Raw genomic sequence first — 8,681 nt, 5'->3', positions numbered from 1 at the left:
AACGTTTTTTCTTCTAAACATATGAACGGTCCGTCTCTGCATAAAGTAACAAATTCGGTGTTTGAATAGGTTTGATTATTTGAACATTTACCTTCGTGTGACCATTTTCCGCATTTGTGACATTTTTCAAGGTGTCGTGCTCTTCTTTTCGCTGCGGATTTTGATTTTTTTTTACCAAATTGTAACTTATTATCTTCGCATCTAGATTCTTTTCTTACTCCGTCCAATTTACCTCTTATTAATGATACCAATTCACTTGGAAGTGTGTCATTATTACGTTTAGTGATCAAAGCGTGTAGCATTAGACCATGGTTTAATTCACAGGAAGTCTTCATTTCGAAAAACCTAAAAAAAATAAAAATTCAGAATGGAGGGAAAAGACTAGTTCATTAGGGTCTGCTAGGGAAAGACTATTCGGGTTCCATTTTCGAGAACTACACGAAAACAGAAAATCTAACTCTAACAGAAATACATATTATCCTTTAAAAGACTTGATTCTCCCCACACTTAGTTAGCTGTGGTGTTAAAATTGTGATAAACTTCGTTGTCAACTTCCATCGGACTATCTATGTAATGTTTAACTCTGTGACCATTAACCTTAAATTCAATCCCATTTGAATTTATTAATTCTACTGTTCCATATGGGAAAACTCTTTTGACTATGAATGGTCCAGACCATCTTGATTTCAATTTTCTAGGAAATAGCTTGAATCGTGAATTGAAAAGAAGAACTCTGTCGCCTTCTTTAAATTCTTTTGAACTTCTGATTCTTTTATCATGTCATTTCTTCATTCTTTCCTTATAGATTAACGAATTTTCGTATGCTTCATGTCTTAATTCTTCTAATTCGTTTAATTGACTTAACCGTAGACGTCCGGCTTCATGTAAATCAAGATTACATGTCTTCAAAGCCCAAAATGCTTTGTGTTCAATTTCTACTAGAAGATGACATGCTTTTCCGTAAATGAGTTTAAAAGGTGTGGTTCCAATTGGAGTTTTATAGGCTGTTCTAAAAGCCCAGAGTGCATCCTCCAATTTAATGGACCATTCCTTCGGATTTGATCCTACGGTTTTCTCTAGAATACATTTTAAAGCTCGGTTGGTATTTTCAACTTGTCCACTTGTCTGTGGATGATATGCGGTGGAGATTTTATGAGTTACTCCATATCTTTTAAGAACTTTCTCAAGTTGATTATTACAGAAATGAGTACCCCGATCACTTATTAAAGATTTCGGTGTTCCAAACCTTGCAAAAAGATGTTTTAAAAAGTTGACTACAACTCGTGCATCATTAGTCGGGAGAGCTTGTGCTTAAGCCCATTTAGATACATAATCAATGGCAACGAGAATGTATAGATTATTATGAGATTTTGGAAATGGACCCATAAAGTCAATACCCCAGATGTCAAATACTTCACATACTTGAATGACATTTTGTGGCATTTCATCACGTTGACTTATTTTTCCGGCCCTTTGACAAGCATCACAGGATTTGCAAAGAAGGTGTGCGTCTTTGTAAATTGTAGGCCAATAGAATCCAGCATCATAAACTTTTCTTGCTGTTAGTTGAGGCCCATAATGCCCTCCTGTTGGTCCTGTGTGACAATGGTTTAAGATTTTACTAGCTTCCTCCCCGAATACACATCGGCATATTATTCCATCGGGACAACTTTTAAACAAATGTGGATCTTCCCAGAAATAGTGTTTTATATCACTAAAGAATTTCTTTCGTTTTTGGTACGACAATCCTTTTTCAAGAAATCCACATACTAAATAGTTTGCATAGTCTGCAAACCATGGAATTTCATTATAATCTATCTTCAATAGATATTCATCAGGAAAGTTGTCTTGTATGGCCGATTCATTTAGAACTTCTAATTCGGGATTTTCAAGACGAGAAAGATGATCAGCGGCGAGATTTTCTGCTCCTCTTTTATCTCGGATTTCAATATCGAACTCTTGTAAGAGTAAGATCCAACGGATTAATCTTGGTTTAGCATCTTGTTTCGAAAATAGGTATCTAAGAGCAGAATGGTCAGTATAGACCACCGTTTTAGCTAGAACGAGATATGAACGAAATTTGTCAAAAGCAAAGACAATAGAAAGGAGTTCTTTTTCAGTAGTTGTGTAATTTTTTTGTGCTCCTTGTAACGTCTTACTAGCATAATAAATAGGTTGAAATCGTTTTTCAATCCTTTGTCCTAAAACGGCTCCCATTGCAAAATCACGTGCATCGCACATTAGTTCAAATGGTAGATTCCAATTTGAAGTTATCATAATCGGCGCATTAGTGAGTTTTTCTTTAAGAATATTAAAAGATTTGATACATTCATCTGAAAAGATGAATGGATCATCCTTTTCTAGGAGTTTATTCATAGGAGTGGCAATTTTAGAAAAATATTTTATGAAACGTCTGTAAAAACTGGCATGCCCTAGAAAACTCCTAACTCCTCTAACATTTGTGGGATGTGGAAGTTTAGAAATTACATCTACTTTAGCTCTATCCACTTCAATTCCTTCCTTTAAAATTTTATGACCAAGAACGATGCCTTCTTTAACCATGAAATGGCATTTCTCCCAATTAAGAACTAGATTTGATTGTTCGCATCTAATAAGCATTCGTTCAAGATTAACTAGACATGATTCAAAAGTATCACCGAAGACTGAAAAGTCATCCATGAAAACTTCCATGCATTCTTCTATCATGTCGTGAAAAATCGCCATCATGCACCTTTGAAAGGTTGCAGGGGCGTTGCAAAGTCCAAATGGCATGCGTTTGTAAGCAAAAGTACCATAAGGGCACGTGAACGTGGTTTTTTCTTGGTCCTCGGGTGCTATTGGAATTTGAAAAGAAAACAATAGTAACTATTTTCGGCTAATCTTTCCAACATTTGATCAATGAAAGGTAAGGGAAAGTGATCTTTTCTGGTGGCGTCATTTAATTTTCTATAATCAATATATACACGCCATCCTGTTACAGTCCTAGTTGGAATAAGCTCATTTTTCTCATTTGTGATGACAGTCATGCCACCCTTCTTAGGTACGCATTGAACTGGGCTTGCCCATGGACTATCAGAAATTGGATAAATTAAACCTGCATCAAGCAGTTTAATAATTTCTTTCTTAACAACATCTTGCATATTAGGATTTAGTCTTCATTGGCGTTGCACATACGTTTTATGAACTTCTTCCATAAGGATTTTATGTGTGCAATACGAAGGACTTATTCCTTTAATATCATGAATCTTCCATGCAATGGCTGGTTTATGAGCTTTTAACACAGAAATGAGTTGTGATTTCTCATTTTCAGTAAGAGAAGACGATATTATTACAGGTAATTCAGATTCACCATGTAAATAAGCATATTCCAAATGGTTTGGAAGTGGCTTTAACTCTAATGTCGGTGGTTCTTCTATCGATGATTTATATCGATATCTGTCTTCTTCTTTTAGCATTTGAATTTCTTCTGTTGTTGGGTTATATCCATTAGCCATAAGTGTAGCTAACATTTCAGTTTCATCAATTGGTTCAGTTCCTTCTCCTAAAGAACATTCTCCTGTTCCTTGTAATTCTGGAAATTCTTCTAACAATTCTGCATGTGAATCTATAGTTTAAATATAATAGCATGTATCATCTACAGATTGCGATTGTTGCATTGCTCTATCAACAGAAAAGGTAACACTCTCGTCCTCTATACTTAGGGTAAGTTTCTTATCGAACACGTCTATCATTGCTGTAGCCGTGTTTAAGAATGGTCTTCCTAATATGAGAGGAACTTGAGAATCTTCTTCCATGTCCAGAACAACAAAATCTACCGGAAATACTAAAGTACCAACTTTAACTAGCATGTTCTCCATTATCCCTCTAGGATATTTTATTGATCTATCGGCTAGGATATTTTAGTGTATAGTGAATACGGCATTAAATTTATACTAGCACCAAAATCTGCCAATGCTTCTATTGAACTAAGACTACACAGAAAACATGGAATTGTGAAACTTCCTGGATCAGATAGTTTTTCTGGTATCTTATTCAACAGCACTGCTGAACAATTAGCATTCATAGTAACAGCCGAGAGTTCTTCCATTTTCTTTCTATTTGAGATTAGATCTTTCAGAAATTTAGCATATCTAGGCATTCCTGAAATCACATCAATGAAAGGAAGATTTACATTTATCTGTTTAAACATATCCAAGAATTTGGATTACTCGGCTTCAAGTCTCTCTTTTCTCATTTTACTCGGGTAAGGAAGTGGTGGTTGGTATGGTTTAACATAAGGTTTTGCCTTAACTGTGTTATCTTCATTAACCTTTTCAACTACCGGTTCTTTTTCCTTATCTTGTTCAGGTTGTGGTTCTTGTGGAGTAGGAATAGCTTCATCAGAAATTACAGGTATTTCAGGTGGTTTAAGTGTAATACCACTTCTTGTGGCAATGGCTTTAGCTGTTTCATTCCGGGGGTTAGCATTTGTATCACTAGGTAAACTTCCTGGTTTTCTTTCACCTATTAACCTTGCTAGGTTACTTACTTCTTGTTCCAGATTTTGAATAGAAGCTTGTTGATTTCTAAATGCTTGAGCATTTTGTTCATTGGTTTGTTTCTGGGATGTGAAAAACTGTGTTTGAGATTCAACTAGCTTCGTCATCATATCTTCTAAATTTGGCTTTTTAGCATCGGTGTGTGGTGGTTTGTTTTGAAAATTAGGTCTTTACTGATTGTAAGTATTATTGGATACTTGTTGATTGCTAGGACCTTGTTGGTTGTTGTATGGAACATTTCGATTATAATTCTGGTTTTGATTGTAAATCGGTCTTGGCGGTTGATAATTATTCTGATAATTATTTCCAGGCCTTTGGTTTAGATATGAAACATTCTCTCTTTGTTCCATTGTTAGTTCAATACTGAGACAATCATTTGTCAAATGTGGTCCTCCACACTGCTCACAACTAATTCGTATTGAGTGAATATCTTTGGTCATCTTTTCCATTCGTCTCTCGACAGCATCTATCTTTGCAGAAATGGAATCTAAGTCATGGCTAGAATCGGCTCTAGCTGCTTTAGATGATCTAACGATATCTTTTTCTTGGCGCCACTCATGTGAGTGGGAAGCAGTGTTATCAATAATTTTATAAGCATCAGTTTCTGTTTTCTTCATAATAGAACCACCAGCTGCTATGTCAATGTCTTTCCTTGTAGTGATGTCGCATCCTTGGTAGAATATTTGTACTATTTGACAGGTGTCTAAACCATGTTGCGGACATCCTCTCAATAACTTTCCGAATCTGGTCCATGCCTCATATAGAGTTTCATTTGGTTTCTGTGTGAATGTAACAATTTCTCCTTGAAGTCTCACGGCTTTAGATGCCGGAAAGAATTGTTTAAGAAATTTTTCAACTAAAACGTCCCATGTATCAATCGCCCCTTCAGGTAACGATTCCAACCAATCTTTGGCTTCTCCCTTTAAAGTCCAGGGAAATAACATGAGATATATCTGTTCATCCTCAACTTCTCTTATTTTAAATAGAGTGCAGATCCTATTAAAGGTACGAAGATGTTCATTTGGATCTTCCTTCGGCGCACCACTAAATTGGCATTGATTAGTCACCATGTGTAGGATTTGTCCTTTGATTTCATAATCTGGCGCATTAATGTCTGGTTAAGTAATTGCGTGACCTTGGCCAGTGCGTTTAGCTCTCATTCGGTCTTCCATACTTAAAGGTTCTAGATTCTCCAAGATTGAATTTGTTGAATCTGAATCACTAGAGGATTCTGATTTAATGGTTCGTTCCTCTACAATCTCTGTTTGAATGATTGGTGGTTCCGGAGGAAAAATTAGTGGTTCAGGATCTATGAATCGTCCCTGAATATTCTCCGGATTCTCAATTGTGAGGTCGGGTTCAAAAAATAGATTATCGGAAATTTGAATTGGAGTACTTGGTCGACTGGATGACGATTCTAAAGAAAAATCAACGGTGACAATATTTGCTAGATGTCTTGATCGAGTTACCGGTGGTGAACGTACAAAAGGTGGTGAACGTTTTGCTCGGTGCATTCACTGAATATCCTATTAGTTTTTAAAAAGAAAGAAAAATTATATAAGTTATCCAATTAATAGACTTTTCTGATTTTGCACACGTTTCGAATAGCCAAAAGATGCAGCAGAGGGGCAGGATTCGTTTGATCTCTGTGACGATCGCTCTAAATCCATATAGACAATACGTCATTCATTGATTTCATTGCGAGGTATTTGACCTCTATATGATACGTTTTGTAAACATTGCATTCTTTTGAAAAGGCACACCATAAATGAATATTTAAATCAAAGGTTTTCGACATCTGATGATTTCTACATATAGACAATCACTGTAAATAATAGTTTACAATAGTACTTCCATTGACAATGCAGTCAAAATAAGATACATGGTGATGATTTGGTGAATGCAACGTTTCCTTGAAAAATATGCCATGTATGACTCCATGCACATAGCTTGTCTAACATATAAGCAAACAGCGGAAGACTTCTAGGAAACCTGAGAATAAACATTCTAACAAGTGTCAACACAAAGGTTGGTGAGTTCATAGTTTTAGTGTTTCGCATAATCTGTATATAAAAGTGGATCACAAGATTTCAGTTGTTTCATCCATAAACGTTTATCAATAGATTATATAAAAATGGATCACAAGATTTCAGTTGTTTCATCCAGAAACATTTATCAATAGATTCTACATAACAGAGCACCCTGGTAACTAAACTTTAACGTTATAATGATAAATACCCCATTCGTTTTAATACACGCAAACCAACGTGTCCTAAACTCAAATAACACGCGTCTGTTAAAAGGCTAGCGCTCTAGCTCGGACGGGGATGTCAAGCCCTATGGATCCATATACTGTTATTCGCGCCCACCAGTCCACATCCTATGTACTGGCAGTTACTAGTTACCAAAGCTAAGGGATTTTCGGTTTAAACTCAGTGTAGAATTAAGTATGTACTTGTATCCATTGCGTTTAAAATAAATTGCATGTATTCTCAGCCCAAAAATATATTGTAAAAGCAATTAAAAAGGGAGCAATGAAACTCACAGTTTAATATTGATATACAATATTGCAGGAAAGCACGTAGACGCATCGGAGATGATAAACACGAGGTTTGATTCACAAAAATACCCCCGAACATTACCCATAATTTCCTTGGCAATAACCCATATTTTCCTTAACTCTAGCTCGCTCGGAAACTCGTTTTGAAAATTACTTGGACAGCACTCCGTCGTAATATTTTATGTACATTATTATTTTTGTATCGCAAAAATAATAACACTAATAATAAAAAAATAATACGATTAATAATAATCTTATTGATAATAATAATAATAATAATAATAATAATAATAATAATAATAATAATAATAATAATAATAATAATAATAATAATAATAATAATAATAATAATAATAATAATAATAATAAATAATATTACGGAGTATATATATTTGTGTATGTGTGTGATTTTAATCGAGCGAAAACACTGGAATTTATAGATGTAGCCTGACAAACACTGCCATGCGATCGCATGGGTTTGAAGGCCTGTGGCCATGCGATCGCATGGCCTCCCCTTCCAGCTCACATATTGTTTGTCATCAAGCTTGTCGACATATTTTAAAAATAATATATATTATATATAATTTATATTAATTATATATATAATATATTATATTCACGTGCATAGTTGACTTGTAATTTTCATTCCGATAAGTCGTACGTTGTCACTCGACTTATGTCCCGGTTTCAATTTTTCGAATGTCCTATCGTATACTGAGAAAACTTGTACTTTACGTTTCGTGAATCGTACCTTTGTCAAAATATAGTCTTAAATCATTCATAAACTATACCACTGTAGCAAAGTTACTGTGGCAAAGTCAATTTTTACTGTAGCAATTCACTGTAGCAAAGTCAATTTCACTGTAGTAAATAGTGATTTTCGAAAACACTGTAGCATTTTGGGTACTGTAGCAATTTAAAAATGTTACTATCGTTTACTAAATAACTTGAAATTATATATATGTATATATCTTTTTAATATACATAAATCAGTTTTTAAATACACATTGGAAGTTATTTATAAATAAATTTTAATAATAAATATTTCAACTTATCATATATATTCAAATAGATATTTAAACCAATAAGTTTAATGTACGGTATCAAATAATTAATACATTGTTACCTTTTCAAGTTATAGTATATATGTATCTATTTACATATAATTGTTCGCGAATCGTCGAAAATAACCGAAGGGTATTTAAATATATAAAAGTAGTTCAAAAATTTTGAGATTCAGTTTTACAGACTTTGCTTATCATGTCGGAAATGTTAATCATACAAAGATTAAGTTTAAATTTGGTCAGAAATTTTCGGGTCATCACAGTACCTACCCGTTAAAGAAATTTCGTCCCGAAATTTGAGTGAGGTCGTCATGGCTAACAATAAAAATGTTTTAATGACGAATATGAGTTGATAATAGAGTTTTATCTATGTTTGAATAATATGGATAAAATAATCCAATTACTCGAAGCGTATGAGAGAAGTTATCATAATCAAGTGAAATGGAGAATAGAGATGTGTCTTATCTCTTGATGTAGTAATGATTGATTTCCGGATTTTAAGGAATAGAAAATCTTCAT

The sequence above is a fragment of the Rutidosis leptorrhynchoides genome, chromosome 1 (assembly GCF_046630445.1).
Source record: "Rutidosis leptorrhynchoides isolate AG116_Rl617_1_P2 chromosome 1, CSIRO_AGI_Rlap_v1, whole genome shotgun sequence".
NCBI lineage: Eukaryota > Viridiplantae > Streptophyta > Magnoliopsida > Asterales > Asteraceae > Rutidosis > Rutidosis leptorrhynchoides.
The sequence above is the reverse complement of the archived record's forward strand: the minus strand, read 5'-3'. Positions refer to the sequence as shown.